Source organism: Muscardinus avellanarius, assembly GCF_963383645.1.
Source record: "Muscardinus avellanarius genome assembly, chromosome: 22".
In the NCBI taxonomy this organism is placed as follows: domain Eukaryota; kingdom Metazoa; phylum Chordata; class Mammalia; order Rodentia; family Gliridae; genus Muscardinus; species Muscardinus avellanarius.
The window spans coordinates 16,835,306-16,858,306 of NC_137808.1; the positions used below are offsets into that span (position 1 = coordinate 16,835,306).

Sequence of the window (23,001 nt, forward strand, 5' to 3'; positions counted from 1 at the left end):
GAATTTTAATGAATTATAGGGAAGCCTAGTAATCTAAGTCTGAGAAACGGAGATAAAACATCCTTAAGAAAACAAAGACAGCGTCCTCTCCAAACAGTGAAAGCTATGTCTTTAAATGTTAGCATTTGATGGAATGAAATTACATTTGGTTTAACTCTGCACTAATTTAATAGAAGTAATTAATAGAAATTCTAGGTTAGAGCTGACTGGTGGCACGCACTGGCTATCCCAGTACTTGGAAGCCTAAACCAGGAGGATCACAGATCTGAGGTCAGTCTTCGCCACTTTGTGACATCTTTTCTCCATATAAAAAAAGGGGCTGCAGGTATAGCTCAGAGGTACAGCAGCCCTGGGTTCAATCTCTAGTACCCCAAAAGACAACACAACCAAAAGAAATTCTAAGTAAGTAAAAAAGTTCAAAATTAACATCTCCCGGTGAGTTTTTCTAACTGGCAAAGCAAAGCGTCTATTAGAACCATAGTTGTAAAAGTAATAACCGTATGTCTGTCTTTTGCAATTAAATTGCTGGAGTAAATGCTGCACGTCTCAGTGGGGAGATAATTGAGTATTTTACACGAGTCAGCATTCTCCCCTTGCATCTGCCGTATATTTTGACTTTATTGCTGCTGAACATAGACTTGTTTTTTACATTTGACCACTGCCATTTTTTTCATAATTAAGATTTTTGCCAGAAAAAAAGTTTTCTTACATATCATTGTGATGTTTTTCTGATCAGACGACCCTTGGAAAGAAAATTTGTTGTCCTATTAACAGCCCAAATCTTCAAATAGTCATCTAAATATTAGAGAATAGTGATTTTTGGATAATATATGTATTTCTTTTTCAGGGCTACTTACGAATTACTCCGGGGTCGTGCTGTCTCTGAGCTACACCCTTAGCCCTTTTTAGTCTTTGGTTTTGTTTCGTTGTTTTGTTTTTGAGACAGGCTCTCACTAGGCTGCAGATCATTTTGCTATGTTACTAATACTGTCCTCAATCTAATCAACTGTGTATAATCTAATCAAGGTGCATAATCTAATCAAGTATGCATAATCTAATCAATGGAATCTAATCAACTGTGTATTATTCTAAACATTTATAGTCTAATCAAGTACTCTTATCTAAATAAGTGCACATAATCTAATCAATTGTGCATAATCTAATCAACTGTGTATAATGTAATCAAGTATGTATAATCTAATCCAGTATGCATAATCCAATCAAGTGTGTATAATCTAATCAATGGTGTATAATCTAATCAACTATACATAATCTGATCAACTGTGTATATTCTAATCAAGTATGCAGAATCTGATCAACTGTGCATATTCTAATCAAGTATGCAGAATCTGATCAACTGTGTATAATCTAATCAAGTGTACATAATCTAATCAAGGTTGTATAATCTAATAATGTATATATTGTATATATGCATAATAATTATGTATATATTCAATTATATATATATAATTATGTATCAATTAAATCAGTAAATATATATATATTGTGTTACCGGGCTTGGTGGCACACGTTTGTAATTCCCGCACTTGGGAGACAGAGACAGGAGGATCACGTGCTGGCTTAAGAGACCCTGTTTCCAAGTAAAAAATATATAAAATAGGTCTGGGAGTGTAGCCTGAGATAGAAGGGTTTCCAGGAACCCCATTACCACCAAAAAGAAGGAAAAAAAAAGTTGTGCATGTGAATCTTTTTCTGAGTTTAATTTCAGAAGAGATTTCAAACATTTTTTCTTATCACATGGGAAAATGGTTTGAAGCTCAATTGATCAGGCCCAAAAATGTAAAATTGATACACATTTGACTGTAAATTTTATGTCAAGAAAAATGCTTTAAGACTAAAAAAGTGGAAGTCGGGTGTTTCTTCACTGGATTCCCCTGTCCTACAGGAGAACAATGTCACCTACTGCACAGGGTGGCACCGCACAGCGTGAAAAACCAATCCAACGCCAGCTCTGGACCCACATTAGGTAGCTTCAACTGCCAGTTCTGCCAACAGCTGGTTTTAAAACCTGATGCAAATTAAATGTCTTCTTCTCACCTCATATTCCTATCTCAAAAAATGGAGGCAACGATGGTTGCTACCTCATAACTCCTTAAAAATCAGGTTAAATATGAAGAGAGTCGATGACAGTGGTTGGCCACAGTCCTTGATACTGCCTTGTATGAATGGACTATTAATTCCACCTATGGTGTAGAAAAATATTTTTCCTCTCTTGAGGGGGAAGGTTTGCTATTTTCCCAGGCTGATCTAGATTTCCTGGCCTCAAGAAATCCTACTTCAACCTCTCAAGTAACTGGGACTGCCGAGCAAAAGATTCACGTATTTAGAGCTAAGAAAAGTCATCACCTGGAAATCAGAAAACAGAAACGGAAACTGAACTCTTAATGTTATAAAATCACCCCGCATTGTCACCTTTACTCATTGCAGTGACCCCAAGCATCATCACACCCAGAAAAGTCATTCATTACCTTACCCCTGAACGCACGCACCCAAGCAACTGTCTCCAGGCCGAATCTCACTCCTTATGAGTGAAAACACCGAGACAAAAGACTTGGGGGGTCTGCAACTGGACTGCGGAGCCAGGGGCTGACTGAAGCCCAACTTAGTCCAGTCCCTCAGAAGCCGCTTACATCTCAATGCCAATACGAACTGGTTTACAGGTACCTACCCTGGGGTGTTTTAATGAGAGGCGTTCATTAAGAGTTCAATGCAGCAAGTCCCTCATCTGAGTCATGTCCCCTCTCACGGCTCGTGACTGTGAATTTCACCCTGAGAAGGAACTTTCACCAATCTTTATTCTTGTCCTCTTATGTAAGAGAACCGAAAGTTGTTGGAATTGTAAGCAATGAACGAATACATTTGTTGTGGGAATAATCTCAAAACTTAAAGACATTGTTGAATGTTTTAGTAAAAGAACCTTTCAATAAGAACAACCAACGCCACCCTAACTAGGCGTGGTGGGGCACACCTGTCCTCCCAGTACTTGGGACTCAGAGACAAGGGGATCAAAGGATTAAAGCCAGTCTCAACAATTTAGCAGGACTCTCAGCAATGTATGGAAACCTTGTTGTAAAATTTAAAAATAAGACTAAGGGTGAAGCTCACAAGTAGAAAGCTCCTGGGTTCAACCAATCTACAAATTTTTTTTAAAAATGAGAAAGGAACTAAGTAATTTTTTTTTGTGGTACTGGGGTTCCTGGAAGCCCTTCTACCTCCGGGCTACACTACCAGACCTATTTTTATATTTTTGAAACAGGGTCTCTTACGCCAGCATGGCTGGCTTTGAACCTGCGCGATCCTCCTATCTCCGCCTCCCAAGCGCGGGGATTACTAGCGTGTGCCACCAAGCCCGGCTAAATAATTTTTAAAATAATACAAATACAAAAACAAAGACAAGTAAAAAAAAGTTTCAACACCTTTAATAATCCAAAAAATGAAAATCAAAGTGACATTGAAGTCAGACCCGGTGGTCCATGGCAAAAAAAAATCCCAGTTCTTGGAGGCTGAGCAAACGGGGTCACAGGCAAGGCCTGCCTCAGCAACTTAGCAAAGACTGTCTCAAAACAAAACAAAAACAAAACAAAACAAAAAACAAATTAGGAAAGAATGCCGAGTAGAATCCCCAGTATGAAGAATTAAATAAAAAACAAACTACACTGACATTGCATCTCACTCTAGATAAAATCACCACGTCAAAGGTGCCAAGTTGATGTGTTTTCTCTCTCATATGGAGAAACTAGAGAAAATAAGAACAAAAAAGGATTCAGTGTAAATACAAGGAAAACCATTAAAGGAGGAGCAGTGGATGGGGTGAGAGGGGTGGAAAAGGTCGGCCGTGGAACTGAGATTGACAAAATTGCGTTTAGATGGTATTGTGATGCAAAAAAAGTTATCATGCACCAATCAAAATTCGCACAAACCACAAAGGAAAATTTACATGCAGTCAACACTGAAACCATTAAAAACCTTAAAAGACACAAGAAGAGGCCAGGAAAAATTCATAATAAAACGTGTATCAAAATATTTGGAACCTAGAAGATAATACTACTACTGGCTTATCTAAAAAGACAACAAAATTCTTAAAAATGAATAAATTAGGAGCAAAACAATTCAAAACACAGATGGAGAATAAATGTGCAGGCGACAGCATCAGACACCAGAGAAATACAAGTTATATCTACATAGAGATGCTGACAAAGTTACATTGAATAGGATAGAAAAAAACTAAAGTAAAATGGTGGGGCAGCTGGACCTTTCTATTTGTGGCAAGTAAAGAAATGACCATTGTGGTCAACGATTCAGCCATTTCTTAAAGAACTCGACACGCTCCTAGCAAAGCCTCTAGCCCTCCCATTCACAGGCATCCACCCCCAAAATATTACTTATCGCATAAGCAGACCACCAGAGACAAAACTCTCATCGCTCTCCCCGCGCAAAAGACAGCTAAGGATGCAGACATTCAGCCAGAAACCTCACAATGACAAGAAAACCATCCAGCGCTCCAATGCCTAGGCACCCAGAAAGATGTTTCCACCGGATCCCAAGGTCAGAAAATGCAATTCAGACTGGAGAGGCTCACCTATTCAGTGCCACTGCTGTCCTGGGCCTCGGGCACCGGGGCTGAGAGAAGAAGAGGATGCAGTGCCGCGGGCATCCCAGGTGAGCAGAGACAGCCGGGCCCCTGGCCGACCTCCAGCCAAAGCCTGCTGGAGAGCCAGGGCCCACTGGGCTGGCCAGGGAGAAGGAGGAACTCCGACCTCAGAGGCACAGGTGCAGCCTTTAGGAGCCCGGGGGACCCAGTGACTAGCCCTGAGGCCTTGATGCACTGAGGCTCGGGAAGGGCCTCAGAGGAGGCGGCATCCTGCTCTCTGCAGATAAAGCCACTAGAGAGACCACAAAAGCCAGCAGGAGCCGCCTGGCGCCTCCAGTAGGTCATAATGGGAAATACTCCTGCCGGGGCCCTTACACAGGCCAGGCTTCAAGCAGCACCAGCCTCAAGGGCAAATTTCCCAGACAAAACTCCCTCTGCTTTGCTGGGGAGACGGAGCTTAGACGCCCACCCGACGCCCCCACCCTGTAAGCACCGTCCACCGTGGCGCTTTGTCTCCCTGTGCTCATGGGCTCTCACCATCAAGGAGGGAGCGCCTGCACCCGGGGAGAGCGCACCTTAATTAATAACCACTAAGGCCCCAGACCAGGTGGGCTAAGGAGGCGCACATAGCCTCATTTAGAAAGCCGACCCCGCCATTGCCAACCCTGGGGAGCGAGGGAGGAAAGTGAGTTTAGAGGGACCCTGGAACCTAGAGGCGCAGGCCCAGTCCCCCCAAGAGTGGCCGGGCTCCCAAGGCCGCCCTCTGTGCAAGGCAAAGGGCTGGTCACGGGCGCCACCAGCCCCCCTGTGCCAGGAAGCAGCTTGCCACGGGTGCCCACCCACTGCCTGGCCACTGCTGAGGGGAGCCCCTGCCCCCACCATTCTGCCTGGCCACTGCTGAGGGGGCTCCCACCCCACCCACCTTTCTTCCTGGCCACTGCTGAGGGGTCCCCTACCCCTACCTTTCTGCCTGGTCACTGCTGAGGGGCCCTCAACCCCCACCATTCTGCCTGGCCACTGCTGAAGGGCCCCCTACCTCCACCTTTCTGCCTGGCCACTGCTGAGGAGCCCCCTACCCCCACCTTTCTGCCTGGCCACTGCTGAGGGGCCCCCTACCCCCACCTGCCTGGCCACTGCTGAGGGGCCCCCTATCCCCACCTTTCTGCCTGGCCACAGCTGAAGCCTCCACCCCCACCCCCAACCCCCCAACCCCGCCATCCTTCTAGCATCTCCCCAGAGAGCTGGAGCACCCCTACCAGCCTGGATGCCATGACGCTGCCCCGAGCTCTGCAAGCGAAGCTGAGAGGGACCAAGGGCCTCTTCGGGGCCAGCCGGACCCCTGCGTGAGACCCCTCCTCTGGGGCTTTGCGGCCATCCAAGACTCTGGAGAACAGCATGCAGGCTCCCTGCCTTGTTCCTCGCCAGAAGAAGGGGCGGAGCCGGAGGCTGGGAGGAGAGGGGAAAGCTGTGAGGGGCATGGCCAGAAGACAAGTGTACCAGAGCAGCCTGGGAGGGGCGTGGACAGCAGATACCTACACCTGAGCAGCCCCTTGGCAGCCCCCTTGCCCTGCAGCTGAAGTGAGGCCGCGTCCAGGGCTCCTCCCAGCAGCTGGCTCAGATAATATTAATCTTAAATAATTTTTTCAAGCTTATGTGTATGATTTAATCAAGTATGTATAATCTAATCAAATATGTATAATCTAATCAACAGTGTATAAACTAATCAATGGTGTATAATCTAACCAAGTACGCATAATCTAATCAAGTATGCATAATCTACTCAATGGTGTAAAATCTAATCAATGTGCATAATCTTATCAACTGTGCATAAACTAATCAAATATGCATAATCTAATCAAGTGAGCATAATCTAATCAAGGTGCATAAACTAATCAACTCTGTATAATCTAATCAAGTATGCACAATAATCACATGTGTATAATCTCATCAAGTTTGTATAATCTAATCAAGTATGGATAATCTAATTAAGTGTTCATAATCTAATCAAGTGCACATCATCTATTCAAGCACACACAATCGAATCAAATGCACATAATTTAATCAAGTGTGTATAATCTAATCATGTATGTATAATCTAATCAAGTGTGCATAATGTAATCAATTGTACATAATCTAATCAAGTATGCTTAATCTAATCAAGTGTGCATAATCTAATCAAATGTGTATAATCTAATCAAGCATGCATAGTCTAATCAAGTGTGCATAATCTAATCAAGAGCACATAATCTAATCATGTGCATAATCTAATCAAGTGCACATAATCTAATCATGTGCATAATCTAATCAAGTGCACATAATTTAATCTAGTACTCATGATCTAATCAACTGTGAAAAATCTAATCAAGTGCACATAATCTAATCAAGTGCACATAATCTAATCAAGTACTCATAATCTAATCAAATGTGCAAAATCTAGATAAGTTTGCATAATTTAATCAACAGTGCATAATCTAATCAACTGTGTATAATCTAATCAAGTGTGTATAATCTAATCAAGTATATATAATCTAATTATCTATGTACAATCTAATTAATTATGCATACTCTAATCAAGTGTGCATAATCTAATCAATTGTGCAAATCTAACCAAGTATGTATTATATAATCAAGTGTGTATAATCTCATCAATTGTGCATAATCTAATCATGTGTGCAGTATCTAATCAATTGTGCATAATCTAACCAAGTATGTATAATATTATCATTGTATGTAATCTAATCAAGTATGTGTAATCTAATCAATTGTGTATAATCTAATCAATTATGCATAATATAATTACTTGTGTAAAATCTAATCAATTGTGGATACAGCACCATCCCCACCCATATCTCTTAACCATCCCCAACCCCATCCTGAAGGTCCCTCGTCCCATCTCCAGCCCACCCGTGTCTCAATCCCATCCCAGTGTCCACACAACATCTCTATCTCCATCCCTTTGTCCCCTACCCCTGGCTGATGGCTTCACCATCACACCTGGGGGAGCTTGGGACTCACACGGAGTCTGATGGAGACTATCTTGGACAGCAGTGGAATTTTTTTTTTTTTTTTGCAGTACTGGATATGAAACCCAGGGGCATTCTACCTCCGAGCTGCACCTCCATCCCTACTCTTTATTCTTTATTTTGAAACAGGGTCTTACTGAGTTACAAAGAACCTCACTAAGTAGCTGAGGCTGTTCACGAACCACGATCCTCCGGACTACAGTAGTATTTACTGACCCCACAGAAATACAGACTAAGGATGGGGCTGGAAAGAGAGCAGCTCACAGACACAGCCGGGATCCTCTGCCCCGGCTAACCTCTATTTTTGTGTGTGTGTGGTACATCTGGAAATAGAACCCAAGGCCATTCTACCTCTGGGCTATACCCCGCAACCCTGTTTTAATCTTATTTTTGAAATGTTCACTTAAAGTTGTGGACAGCCTCACTAAGATGCTGAACTGCCTTCAAACCTGCAATCCTCCTGTTTCAGCCTCCCCAGTACTGGAATTCGGCATGTGCCACCACGCTTGGCCCAGGTGACCTCTTGCCAGCCATGATGAGGGAGGACTGAGAGGCACAATGGGGGATTAGACTCAATTCTGGCCTCAGCCTAGGGAGGCGTGGTCGCTGTCCGCGGTGCTGAATATTAGACTGAATCAGATGAGCAGCCCCCTTTTGCTGACAAGAAGGAACAGGAGTCGCTTGCTTAACAGAACACGGAGACCTTTAGGGCGGGGTGGAAGCAGACTCCTGCTGCTTGCTCAGACCCAGCACATGTCCTGGAGGCTTCCTGGCGATGCCCACAATGCAGAAACACTACTGGCTATAAACTCCAGAAAGAAATTCTACAACGCTTTCAATTCTCTGTCACCATCCATAAAAGAGCTCTGACCGGCTACATGGGGAGCCGGATAGCTGCAGGAGCAGAGACTCGGGCTAGCTTCTGGAACGAGCCCACTGTCAACACTGACTGACTCCTCTACAGCTGTCCACGGTGCTCGAGTCCAGACAGCCAGTGGATTGTAGCAACATCTGTCCCAGGATCACTACAGACCGACCCACTCATGTGTCCCGCAGAAATCCTCAAAGGATGGACCCTGTGAGGGTGCCAACCTGTGTCCCCACTTCAGAGGATAAAACTGAGGCTCAGAGGAAGGGGAAAGGAGGCCACTGTGAGCAGGCTGGAGCTGGACAGCAGGGAAAACCACACGCCGTGCACTGTGGGACGGGGGCGCGGGCATCCAGCTGTTCCCCTGCGCCCTGAAGATCTGACACTTGAGGCTGCCATGTGGCCACGGATGCAGGAGAGTCTCCTCCTTTACACTCTCCCATCCCGCCTTCGCAATGGCCCTTCTCTCACCTCTCCTTGGCAGTTCCCAGCCCCGTGCTAAGCACACACACTCTGTGCAGAGATGGCTGAATACCCTGAACCACACCGGGGCATCACCAAACCCGATGGCAAATTATAAGATAGAATTACCACAATAAAAACAGCAAGGTATCGGCACTGGTAAAGACACATAGAACAATGGAATAGAATTAAAGTCACGGACACGAGTCATGCACTTAGAGTCAACTGATTTTTGACAATGTTGCCAAAAGCATACACTGGGAAAAAGACAGTCTCATCCACAAAAGGTGTTGGTAAAAGGATTATTCCTCAGTAGAAGAGTGAATGAAACCCCAATTTCTCACCCTGCCAAGAGTTAACTCAAGAAGGGGCAAAGAGCTGGAAATTAGAGTGGAGATTTTACAACAACATCTCATGGACGAACTGCTAAGGTCTGGTTATTTTATTCAGATTAATAATCCTGAACCACTTTCTTAGTTCATATAGTTCAACCACAGTTAGGGATGGTGTCAATGTTAGGGAAATGAGGTGGGGACGTTTGAGATCTTTGTGCCACATCTACAATTTTTCCATGCGTCTGAATGATTTCATGATGAGCAATTGCAAATGGATAAAAATGAATACCTCAGGATAAAAATGACAGTATTTTAGATGGAAACACACTGGAGAAAATAGTCATCACAAAGAGGGTGGATCGATGACTTCATCCTGAGCGAACCAGCAACACTAACTTTATAATACAGAACACACACAGTAAAGCAAATTTTAAGCAAAGCTTCAGAAACTGTAATGACCTAATCAGGTGATCTCACATAGGTATAAAAAAAACTTAGGGCAGGAAAGACATAAAAGATAAATAAATAATAAATAAGACCTGAAGTATTTTCAAATGTGTTTAAACTGTATAAACCCACAAGCCAGGAATGGTGGGACAGGCCTATAATCCCAGGAGGCTGAGAGAGAAGGATTGCATGTTCGAGGCCAGCCTCAAAAACTTAGCAAAACCCTCAGCAACTTAAGGAAACCTTGTTTTAAAATAAAGAATAAAAAGGGCTGGAGGTGTAACTTGGATACAGAATGCTCCCAAGTTCAATCCTCAGTACCAAAAAAAACCCAAAAACCAAGTCCATAGATGAATGAAACACCAAAATCCAAAAAGCATTAACATGAAAAAAATCACCCTTCAAGACACACCGTAATGCCGCTGCTTAAAAGGAGTCATAAAGCACAAATTCTAGAAGCGCCTTGGGAGTGGGAAGAACTCGCACATCACAGAGCCAAAGATAAGAATGAGACGCGAGGCCTCCCAGAAATAATACAAGACTAGCACCAAGGAAGGCATTAGCAAATCACCAAGAGTGGAAAATAAAGCTATAGGGTTCTGAGGTATAAAATATCGTCCCAAAACGTGACGCTGATTTTGCCAAACGCTTCCAAAATATACGAGAGCAGCAAAAATGAACGGCTTCCTTCCTTGAGTCTAACAAGACCTGGATACGAAGGGCATAAAAAACCCCATGGAAAGACTCCTACCGACGAAGCCGTGCCATGGATATAGTGTGGGGAGCCAATAAGGTTTTCCCCTTTAAGAATACTTCTGACTGTCCTTTGCCCAGAGCCAATAAGGTTTGGGGTCATGGAAAGTTCAACATCTGAGAGAAGCTCAGGTGAAATTGATTGGTTTGACCGTTAAGCGCACAGGTGGTGACGGCACAGGCTTGATTGGTTTGACCGTTACGCGCGTTGGTGGTGACGTCATGACGGTTGGCTGACCGGGAGCGGTATAAATAGGACTTGAGCGATAAAACCAGGATCGGTCAGTAGAGATATCGACCCGGGAGTGTACTGCCGATCCTTCCATGAGAGAATAAAGTATTATATGAATAAAATTCATTGAATAAAATTCTTTTCATCCTCACTCCTCTCTTCAGAACCCGTACTTTTGCCGGCTGGCTCCGGCAATATAGATAAAGGGTTCTTCAGTAGAGTCACGGCCAGTGAGTGGCCACGTGGGACGGCGGGCAGGGATGCAAGCTTGCTTCACCAGAACAAAAACAATATTAACACAAGAAGAAAATGATGAGCCAAGGCACGTGGTAAGTCAGCGAGACCCTGCTTCAAAGTGAACTATAACCCGGGCTAAATGTGTGTCAAAAGGGCTCAGAGGTAGAACATCCCTGGAGAGAGGAGGAGGAAGGGGAAGCGGAGAAGGAACAGAAACACATCATCTCCATAGGTGCAGAAAAAACTTTGAACAAAATCCAACACCCTTTCTGGATCAAAACAGGTGACAGAGGAGCAGAAATCGCTGCCCTTGCCTGGATAGAGGCTGCCCGTCGGCAAATGTGTGGCTACCGTTGGCTGCAGTGGACAAAAACTGCAAGTCTCCCCCAAAATCGGGGCCAAGCTGAGGACACCAGCCCTGGTCCTGCCGCTCAACACTGCAGAGAAAATCCATGACCTCTATTGCTTTCCACACTTTCTACCTATATGTATTTCCACTTGAAACTTGTAAGTAGTTACTTCCTCTTGTTTGTTTCTAATCTCCTAGCTGCTTTGCCTGAAAACACAAATGGTTTAAATTTTCACGGCTATTTGAAAGTATACACTGACTGAGGTAATATTGTAAGCTGTATTACATTTTACTATTTAGGACATTGAAAGAATCCATAATTTCATTTCAAAATTTTTCTTGGAAAAGAATGGGTTTTTATAATGTTGAAATATTAAGCCGGGTGTGGTGGCGCAAGCTTGTAATCCCCGTGCTTGGGAGGCAGAGACAGGAGGATCACCTAGGTTCGAAGCCAGCCATGCTGGCTAAGGAGACCCTGTTTCCAAAATTAAAAAAAAAAAACAGTATAAAATAGGTCTGAGAGTGTAGCCAGGAGGTAGAAGGGCTTCCAGGAATCACAGTAACACCAAAAAAAAAAAAAAAAATAGAGAGCTGGGGATATAGGTCAGAAGCAGAAACTCCTGGGTTTCATTTCTATTACACCCCCCAAAAACAAAAACAAAACAATCAAGGTGTTAAATAATAGAGATAAAACAAAAAATTAAAAAGAGATCAGGCTAAATATCAATTGCAATACTGTCCAAGGCAACCAGAAATAGCCTTTCCCTGTTAACAGGACGCCAACCAGCCCACGCTTCAGTGTGGTCGAGAGGGGCGCTGGAAACACAAGCCCTTGGGCAGAGACCAAGCATACCAATCTCTAACCCAGAGCCAAGATGTTCAGCCCCTGACCTCCTGGGACCGGTCACCAAAGACAGGTAACTACCCCAGCTCCAAAGACCCCACTGAAGGACTTCTGGGATGATGGCGACGGAGAAAAGCAGGGCTTACGAGCCTCACTAACAACCAATCTCTATTACCATAAAATCAACGCCTTTCATCGCCAGAAAACACCTCAGCAGAGAAACAAAAAATTTAAATACAAGGGATAGAGAAAAAGAGGGCTGGAAAAATGAGACACCAGAAAGAAACCAGACCACAGTGCTGCGGCCGGAGCCATGGCGCGGGTGCCATCTTCCTTTGCAGCACCAGGCTCCGGGGGGGGGGGGGCTCAGAACAGAGCTCAGAGCCACAGAGGAGATACACTGACCTCACGCCCGAGGACGCGGCAGCAGTGCCTTACTGCCGGCGGCAGCGGCGACTTCACCGGATGGCACCAGACCAATGCACTCAACAGCCCATTAGGCTCCAGAGAGGAGCGGTGGACAGCAAGCCGAGGTGAGCCGCTGCGAAACAGTCGGGGGATTCAGCAGATTTTTCGGCGCAGGGAGCATCCAAAGCTCCCAGGGGCTGGATTCAACACACCCTGCAGGGACTCAGAGTGGAGCTCAAAACCAGAGAATACGCCAGCCTCACAACTGAGGGTGTGGCAGCGGCGCCATATTGCCACCGGCGGCAGCAGCAGCGAATTCACCGAGTTCACTACAGCTCCATCAGCGCACTCAACAACAGTGAGTGAAATTGTGGCCCCTAGAGGAGAAATCCCAGTACTGCACTCCCAGGGACTTGACCCAGTGGGCGAGTGGCGGTGGCAGAGATATCACACCATACTCACAACTACCTGCAGGAGAACGCCCAACCTGGCACCCTCCCCCCATGGTCTAAAGCAGCCTCGATTGACTCCCTGGGGCTGAGACTCTGCGATACAACCCAGTAAAGGAGTAGTGGGGACTGAGATACCACAGACTCGAGATCCAGAGCACCTTCAGTGAAGTCGTAGTGACCCAGAGAAGAACCCAGAGAAGGCACAAACTTCCAAAATCATGGCAAAGAGGAATAACAATGGATCAACGAATGCCCACAACCCCACAACATCAGAACCTGATAACACAGAAATTCTGAGATTTCTAGAAGATCAAATCACAAAATAACTATAGAAATAATAGAGGTGTTTCAAAAAGGATTCAGAGAGAGCCAAAAAGAGATAAAGGATGCAATTAATGAAGTAAAGGCCTCAATTCAAAGTACAAACAACTGATTAGACCACATGGAGAATAGAATCACGCTCCTAGAAGATGATCACTCCAAAAATGAACGTATAGTTTTTAATTTGGAAAAAAAAATCTCACAACAGGAATTTGACATTGAAGAAATATGGGCCCATTTTAAGAGAGCTAACCTAAGAATAATTGGAATAGAGGAGGGAAAAGAAGGTGAAACCAAAGGGATCAACAATCTCTTCAAGGAAGTAATAGCAGAAAAATTTCCAAACATAGAGCAAGAGATTGATACACAGGTCCAGGAAACTTATAGAACTCCCTTTAGACAGGATCGGAGAAGAGGATCCCCACGCCACATAATTGTCAAAACGACCAATTTGGAAGCCAAGCAGAGAATCTTAAAGGCAACAAAAACAAAGGACCAAGTGACATTCAGAGGCAAACCAATTAGAATCACTCCAGACTTCCCAAACAAGGTCATGAGAGCCAGTAAGGCTTGGAGTAACATATTCCAAACTGAAAAAAAAACAACTTCCAGCCAAAAATTTCCTACCCAGCAAAACTTTCTATCAAATTAGATGGGGAAATAAGAAGCTTCCACAACAAACAGAAACTGAAGGAATTTATGTCTTCAAAACCAGCACTAGACAAAATACTCAAAGAGATTAACTACAAAGAAGAAATAGGTAACACACACTAGAACCAGAGAAACAAGATTTTCCATCCAACAGACAACTAAGATTAGTTATCTGTGGAGATTCATTATTTATGTTAGTCTTTTACCTATCTCTAAATTATATTGTTTGCTTTTATTGTTGTTAATTTTTAGGATTTCTATTTGGAATATTAATATACCTTCAGATATAACATTTGGAAATATTTTATCCCATTCTATCAGTAACTTGTAACTCTATTTACACTGTCTTTAGATATACAATATTTTTTTTTTTTTTTAGGGAGTTTGTTTACCCTTCTGCTGCCTGTGCCATTGAAATCATATCCAAGAAATCACTGCCAATTTCAATGTTGTGAGGTTTTATGACCCAGATTTTCTTCTAAAAGTTTATAGTCTTAAGATTTATATGTAGGTCTTTTATCTATTTTGAGTTAATATTTGTATATGGTGTTAGTTAAGGGTCCAATTTTATTCTTTTTCATGTAATTATTATTTTTCAACAATATTTAGTTAAAAGATTATTATTTCCTCCACCAAATGTTCATGGAAACCTTGTCAAAAAAACTTGACAATATACAGAAGAATTTATCTCTAGGCTTTTATTTAACTCCAATGGTATATATATCTGCCTTTAGACCAGTACTACACTGTTTCAATTACTGTATCTTTATAAGGTTTGAAATCAGAAAATATATATCTTCTAGCTTTGTTCTTTTTCAAGATCGTTTTGGGTATCTAGAATCCATATTCCATATTAGGATAGATTGTTTTCTGAAAAATAAATATAGAAATATGATAGTTTCACCTAAAAAAAAAAGAAAAAAATATTCTCTGGTAAGAAAGAAAGCAAAAAGAAATATTGAAATGTTATCTTTAAGTCATCAAAAGCTTGGTATCAGACAAATGAAACTGTTATGTGAGATTATCATTTTTAATTTTGGATAAATTGCTATAATACTAGATGTCAACCACTAAGCCAAGCATGGGAAGGAGGGATGGGGAGGGAATGGGGTGGGGATCGGGTGGGGGCTGACTGGGCGATGTGTGCATGTATGTCTACAAAAGTTTTTTGTATCCCACTATGATATATGAATACAGAGAAACCAATAAAAAATAAAAAAAATTTAAAAAAGAAACTGTTATGTGAGTTGATCATTGTTAATTTTAGATAAATTGCTATAATACTAGATGTCAACCACTAAGCCAAGTATGGGAAGGAGGGATGGGGAGGGAACGGGGTGGGGATCGGGTAGGGGCTAACTGGGCGATGTGTGCATGTATGTCTACAAAAGTTCTTTTTATCCCATTATGATGTATGAATACAGTACACCAATTAAAAAATTTAAAAATAAATAAAAATGAAAAAAAAGACCCCACTGCCTTAATCACCACCAGGGCTGAACCTGGGTAAGCATCACGTTTATGGGTAGGCTGGTTGCTTTTCCCTTGGACAAGGGGCTGCCTATTCAGCCTTCATTGAGCAACCATTACTGTTGGTCCCATGTCCCATCTTTATTTTGGTGGTTCACGGCCTTATTTCCAAATGTCACAAGACCCAGCTACTTTCCTGTGATTTATGCACATATATATGTACATATGTACTTTTTATGGTACTGGAGACTGAACTCATTCTACCTCTGAGCTACAGCCCAGATCTATTTTTGTTCTTTATTTTGAAACAAGGTCTAAATTACTGAGCGCCTCACAAAGTAGCTGAGGATGGCGACTAACCTGAGATCCTCCTGTCTTGTCCTCCCAAGTACTGGCATTATAAGTGCGTGACCACACCTGGCTTGTCCTGCATTTTTGACACTTACCTTTAACCTTGCTTCCTCTTAGTCTCCGCTGGCCCAGCCCCCTCACGGGGATGAGGCATCCTCTCTGGACCCCACACCACCATTTCTACTTGCAAATCCATGTCCCAGGTAGGAGTCCTGCTTCCCACAAGCGCCCTCCCCCTGCACAGACTCTCCATTCACCTCTCCACCTGCCTCCTTCAAACTGGTGCCATCTTCTCATGTGGACCCCACCCAGCTTATCTCTGTTTATCAACCTACCCAATAGCCACTTGTATTCGTCCATCTGGCTCGGGAAATACAGACAGCATCCTCCAGTCGATTCCTGCAAGTCCCTCGGACAACTGGCATACACATGAGAAACGGAATCCAACTGATTCAACTGCTAAACTGGACTTTGAACGGCTGCAGAGGAGGTGCGAGAGGTAAGGCATTACCACCTCCTCCACTCGAGTCCAGCACCTCTCAAGAGACATTCTGACAGCCGAGAGGGAGTCGCAAAGCCTGAAGGAATGTCAGGCTCTGGGGATACCACTGTAATAGGATTAGAATGATCAAAAATTGCCATAGCGGGGTGGGGGGGGGAATGTAACTGGATAAAAATGTGTTGGGAACAGTACCCACTGATGCCAAGTCTGTGTGTGGCTTTTTCCTCCCAAGTGTTAGGGATACCTGGGTAAGATAATAAATTAATTCTGCCACCGTGGCAGACTCATTCTTGCTGGCAAACTAACCCATACAGTACCTCTGGGAACAGTGGGGACTGGGTAGCCTGGCTGATAAGCACTGAGAAGTGACTAGCCTCACCTTTGACCATTTTCACTTGAGACACAGACACACACACAGACACACACACAAACACACACACACACCCCACATTGCACCCAGTGGAATACTACATCTAAGCTTCATTCCCAGCCCTAATTTTTTTTTTTTTTTTTTTTTTTTTTGGTGGTACTAGGAATGGAACCCAGGGGCATTCTACCTCTGAGCTACACCTCCAAGCCCTATTTTATTCTTTTCTTTTTTCTTTTTCTTTTTTTCTTTCTTTTTCTTTTGTGGTACTGGGGTTTGTGGAAACCCTTCTACCTCCGGGCTATACTCCCAGACCTATTTTATATTATTTTTATTTGAAAACAGGGTCTCTTAAGCCAGCGTGGCTGGCTTCGAACCTGCGCAATCCTCCTGTCTCCACCTCCAAAGTGCGAAGATTACAAGCGTGCGCCACCACACCTGGCTCATTCTTTTATTTTGAAACAGGGTCTCACGAAGTTGCTGAGGTTGGCCTCTAACCTGCGATCCACCTGTCACATCTGTCACAGCCTCCCAAGTACTGTATATCAAGCCTGTAAAGCTAAACACTAAGACATTCTTCTCTTGTGTCCTGGCTCTGGCGTTGGTACTCCCAGCTTCACCTCAGGAACCTGGTTTCCTGTCCCAGCTTCCCTGACTGGCTAGATCTGCTTCCTAACCCAGGGCACACCATATTTCTAGTTCCCAGTCTGACACTCAGTTCTTGACTCATTTGCTCAATGATGTACTTGGTCTTATCCTCAGCTGGTTATTTTTACCACAACAGACAAACAGAAAGGACCATGCACCATCATCCTTGAGTGATAGGACTTTTTCTGAGCTTAATGAAACACTTATCTTGGTACAATGATCACCATCCTGCTGAGGCCAATAACAGACTCTAGAAAAAAAGGGTAATTCTGGCACAGTACCATTCCTGTTTAGGGACTTAGCATAGCGTTGCTTGTGGGGAAGTGCCTAGACATTCAGGTGCGGTGGCACACTCCTATGATCCCAGCACTTGGGAGGCGGAGACGGGAGGATTGGAGGTTTGAGATTAGCCTCAGCAACTTATGAGACTCTGTTTCAAAATAAAAAATAAATAGAGCCGGGGATGTAGCTCAAAAGTAGAATGCTCCTGGGTTTGAGCACCAGTACAAAAAAAAAAAAAAAAAAAACCTAGGGAAGTTGACGAATAGTGCCAAAGCATTGCAAACTTCAGTAGGGATTTGCCTCAAATGTATTATTTGTTTAGCTATGAATGGATAGTTGCCAATATGTATAAGCCTCTATAAAAATAAGACATAGAGCTGGGTTCAGTGGCACATGCCTAGAATCCCAGTACTTGGGAGACTGAGGCAGTAGAATCACAGGTTCAAGGCCCAGCTCTGAGTTTGAAGTCTCACCAACTAATGGTTTAATGGATTAATGAAGAAACTCTCCTGAGAAGACTGAGAAATTGGGGATCTTACACTGATTCAGATAGGATAAGTATCTGTTTGATCAAATAACACAAGAGCAAAAAAACAAGAGGATCCAAGGAAGAATTTCCTAGAATGGGCATATGTAGGTGGACTGCCACCATGATATCAGGCCCTGGAAGGTGAGCACCATCCTAAAGACACCAGGCTCTGGGAAGCGGGGGGATGTAAAAGACACAGAGACAACAATGACCTTGACCCCTGGGAAGCCAGGCTCACGGGGAGAGGAAGGGTGGTGAAGGTCGGCTGTGTAGGCTGCTGATGGCGAGCAGGTCCCCATCCCATTTCCCAGGGTGAGCTGCGAGTGCTCCCAGGGAAGCAGCGAGAGACACAAAGTACTCCTCAAACAGGCACTGCATCCTCCACCCTTAACACGCTAACCTGTGCTGTTCTCAATCTTGCTTTCTGTTCTGGGGCGCTTTCAATGCAGATTCAAACCCTCACGCTCTTTGCAATTTTCTAAGCCTTACTCCTAACTTCTCTGGACTATGGCTGTTAACTCTTTGCATCACAAAAGTGATAGAGTTATGAAAATGTCTGGCAACTCATGGAATCTTATTTTTTTAATTATCCATGATCATTCTGCACAACTTTAATAAAGTATCTCACTATGTTTTATGGATTCATTTCTATAAAATGCAATTGTCTTAAATTTCACGATAGTTCCCTAAAGAAGGGCATATTGATAGGGGTCTCAGTCATAACTTATACACACTGTTTTAGGCATTCAGGTACATTCATTGTGCCAAATGGTTTGCAAAAGCTGTTATCTCTTTAAGATTTATAACTCTCTAAAATTTAAAACTCTCTAAAATGATTTAATAAAAAAGCACCAGCCAGTGTGGTGGTACACACCTGTAATCCCAGTACTTGGGAGGCTGAGACAAGTGGATCGCAGGTTCAAGGACAGCCACAGCAAGTAGTGAGACTCATCAACCTAGAGAGATCCTGTTTCCAAAAATAAAAATGAGCCGGGCGTGGTGGCGCAAGCTTCTAATCCCCGTGCTTGGGAGGCGGAGACAGGAGGATCGCGCAGGTTCGAGGCCAGACTCGCTGGCTTAAGAGACCCTATTTCCAAATAAAAAGCATAAAATAGGTGTGGGATTGTAGCCCAGCCCAGAGGTAGAAGGGCTTCCAGGAACCCTAGTACCACTATAATAATAACAATAACAATAACAATAATAATAATAATAAATAAAAATAGGGCTGGGGGTATAGCTCAGAGAATGACCTCTGGGTTCAATTCCCCATACTGCGCGCGTGCACGCGTGCGCGCGCGCGCGCGCGCACACACACACACACACACAGACTGCATCTGTGTGATTATTTATACATAAAACATTAATGAGATTAAACAGAAATACCAGATGACACCATTCTGAACCTAAATGTATGCTAGCAACCGTGCAGTGACTTAAAACCAACATTATTAAAACTCTCACTATTTGTGGCACTGACCTTTATTCAGATGAAACTCTTTAACCAGATCTTTTATATCCAGAGACTTATTTTCTGGAAGAATAAATACAGGAAATCAAATATCGGTACATAAAACTCCCAATTTAAAATGCTTTTTCAAAGCAAAAATACGTGATCAAAAGCGTGAACAAACCTTCTCTAAACACAAGAAGTTCTTTAAAATAAACAGCTGCAAACTGGATGATGTCTGACGGTCTGCTTTTGAACACGGCTCTGCTAAGTCCTTCAAAAAGTGTCTCGAGCTCATAGGGTACGACAAGTCTGGGCTTTGAAGGAATCATTTTGGCAGGATGTCTGTCATCACAACTCTAATGAAGGAAAACAAAGTCTTACACATAGCATATTAGTTTTTTATCTGAGTTAACTATGGTTTCCAAGAACAAATGCATCTCCTATTAAAATTATTAGCTTTAGTTCTAGTTTCCAGGTATTCTAGTAAAATGTGTGTGGTTGTTTTGTGATCATGGAGATTGACCCCGGGGCCATTCTACAACTGATCTACATACCCAGCCCTTTTTATTCTGAAACAGAGTCTTGCTAAGCCATCCAGGCTGGCCTTGAACTTGAGATCCTCCTGCTTCAGCCTCCTTGAGTTGCTGGAATTACAGGCATGTGCCACACTGTTCATGGGCTATTCTTGGTAGTGAAAAAAGCCTAAAACCCCACTACCAATATCTTACTATGTGCCTATGAGTTATCTAATACTATTAGAAAAATCCATAGGAAAAGCTTTGCCAAGACTCCCAGAGTGGTATTAAAAACAATAAAAACAACCAAGCAAAACCTACTTCTTTAAAACCTAGTGAGTGAATACTTACAACCAAGCAAAACCTACTTCTTTAAAACCTAGTGAGTGAATGATGTTTTGTGCAAAGGGAAAGGTGAGTGGACACCGTGCAACTTCCCTGCAGGGCCTGCTGCTCAGCTCCTCAAAAGTGTTGTCTTGAGGAGAGAGAGTTTGTGAGCAGAGTGGGGGAGGACCCCAGGCTGCACATGTCCATCTTGGAGCCTTATGTTTGGGCCTGGTAGAGCTCGAGGTGCAGAGTGGAGAGCGCCATAGAAGGACGGCAGCTGCTGCCCAGTGGTGATCGTGTAGCTCAGCCCAGTCATGAGTTGGAGCTTCTCACTCTAGCTGCTGTCTGTCAGAGTCAACTGTGGTCAAAGTCTGGGCCCACGGAGCTGACAGATATAATTAGGAGAGGTTAGTCATTCCGCAGTGTACAGTTTTCCAACCATCACCTTACAATCCACGGATGCATCCAATTGTGATTTATCAACTGAAAGCAACAGAAGAGAAGCAAATATGAAGGAAAATGCTAGAGCGCATTAGCTGTTGGTGTCCATCTCAGCAGCCTGGAGACAGTTGTAAGTGTACAAAACAAAGAACTTCTCTTTCATTTTTACTGGATCTACTTGGGTGGGTCCAGGTCGAATCTTTGGGCCCAGCTGTACAGAGAAGGGGCGGCAGGCTGTGTCTCCTGCCACCCTTCATCCCTGATTCTGTGTCTTATTTGGGCAAGGAATACTCAGAGAGCAAGAAGGGAGAGGCAAGACGAGAACACTCACCAGATCTCTGCACTAGGGGGAGCGAGGAGGAAGAAGTATCTGTGGGGATGGAGGTGACCCAATGCCTTGATGCTCCTGCCTAACCTGCAGTGCACTCTGGTTTACCCCATTTGCACTCTCTCATATGTGACCACTGGGTAATCAATCATCTTTTGTACATAGGTAGCAATTCTGCTGTGGGCTGTGCACTAGGCAACACATGGCCTTCAAGATCTGAGGTTCAGGTGTTTGGGGAGCAGACATGACTCTCATGATCAAGGGGTTTGGTTTTGGGGAGTGGCATGTGAGGAATTGGTGAATACTCACCCTGGCCTAACCACGGGTGACCCAGGATTGGTTGGGCTGATGGCCTCTGGGTTGCGTCTACAGTGAACATGTGGTGGATGATGTTTTGCACATCTGTGGAAAGGTGACGGGGCATCTCATAGCTCCCTGCAGGGCCTGCTCCTTCAGCTCCTCAAGGTGGTGTCTTGAGGAGAGGGAGCTCATGAGCAAAGAGTGATGCCCAGGTCCCAGATGTCTGTCTGAGAGCCATATCATGGTCCTGGTAGAAGTCAGGGTGCAGAGATGGAGAATGTCACGGGAAGACTGCAGCTGCTGCCCGGTAGACATCTTGCTGCTCAGCCCAACGTCAATGAGTTGGAGCATCTCACTGCAGCTGCTGTCTGTCGGGGCCCACTGTGGTCCAAGTCAGGGTCCATGAGCTGAGAGATATGTTAAGTAGAAAGAGTTAGTCATCCACAGTGTACTGTTTTCATATAATTTCATAGAATGCATATAATTATGATTAATTCAAAATGACAAAATACAAACATAAGCAAAAGAGAACGCTGTAGTGTGCCACCTCCTTGTTGGGGTCCATCGCAGCAGCTGCTTTCACTGGAGACACCTCGTAAGTCTATACTACAGGGCACTTCTGCTCCCCTTTGGCTAGATCTACCTGGGTGGACCCAGGGCAAATCTTTGGGGCCAGCAGGCAACAGCAACATGTCCTTGTGATCTGGGTCACATTTATGGGTTACCTGTTTCCAGCCGTGACTGTTGTCCATGGTGGTGGCCACAGGTTCCCAACAGGGTTGCTGCAGGCAGTGAATGTCTTGTTCTTTCAGTCCCTCCTGAGAGGACAAGCCGGCTTGGTGGACCTCAAGGCCATGGTGCTGGGAGTGGGGTGCTCTCACTGGGGCCGCACAGAGGAACAGCAGGCAGGCTGTGTCTCCTCTCCTCTGAGCTGTGAGGAAGAATGGCAGGCCTGCTCTCTGCATCTCCTCTGGGTGGGGCTGGGGACAGGAGGGACCTGGCTGTGTCTTTGCTCCCAGAGTCCCTCCCTTCATCCCGGCTTGCCTGAGGAGGGGCAGACGGGCTGCCCAGGGGAATGGCAAGCAGCCTGTGCCCCTGCCCCATTCTGCCCTGACTCCATGTCCTACCTGCTTGGTGGTTTCCACCTGCTTTCGCTGGTTCTTCACGCTCTTCCTGCGATGGTCGGCAGAAGGGGGACTGGGCTGTGTCTTTGCTCCCTATGTCTCTGATGTGGGGCAGCAGGTGGGCTCTGCTGCACAAGCTCTCACTGGGCAGGCCCTTGCTGGGCAGGCTCTTGCTGGGCATGGTGTTGCTGGGCAGCTCTTGCTGGGCTGGTGTTGCTGGGCTGGTGTGGCTGGGCAGCTCTTGCTGGGCATGGTGTTGCTGGACTGGTGTAGCTGGGCAGGATCGTGTTGGGCAGGCTCTTGCTGGGCATGGTGTTGCTGGGCTGGTGTTGCTGGGCAGCTCTTGCTGGGCATGGTGTTGCTGGACTGGTGT

At 44.5% G+C, this 23,001-nt stretch overlaps 1 pseudogene across 1 annotated transcript in view; it reads left to right on the forward strand.

Moving 5' to 3' along the window:
* The window catches only part of LOC308278474 (mitochondrial intermembrane space import and assembly protein 40-like), a 207,554-nt pseudogene that overhangs the window by 49,002 nt on the left and 135,551 nt on the right, over positions 1–23,001 (forward strand). The window lies entirely within an intron of this gene.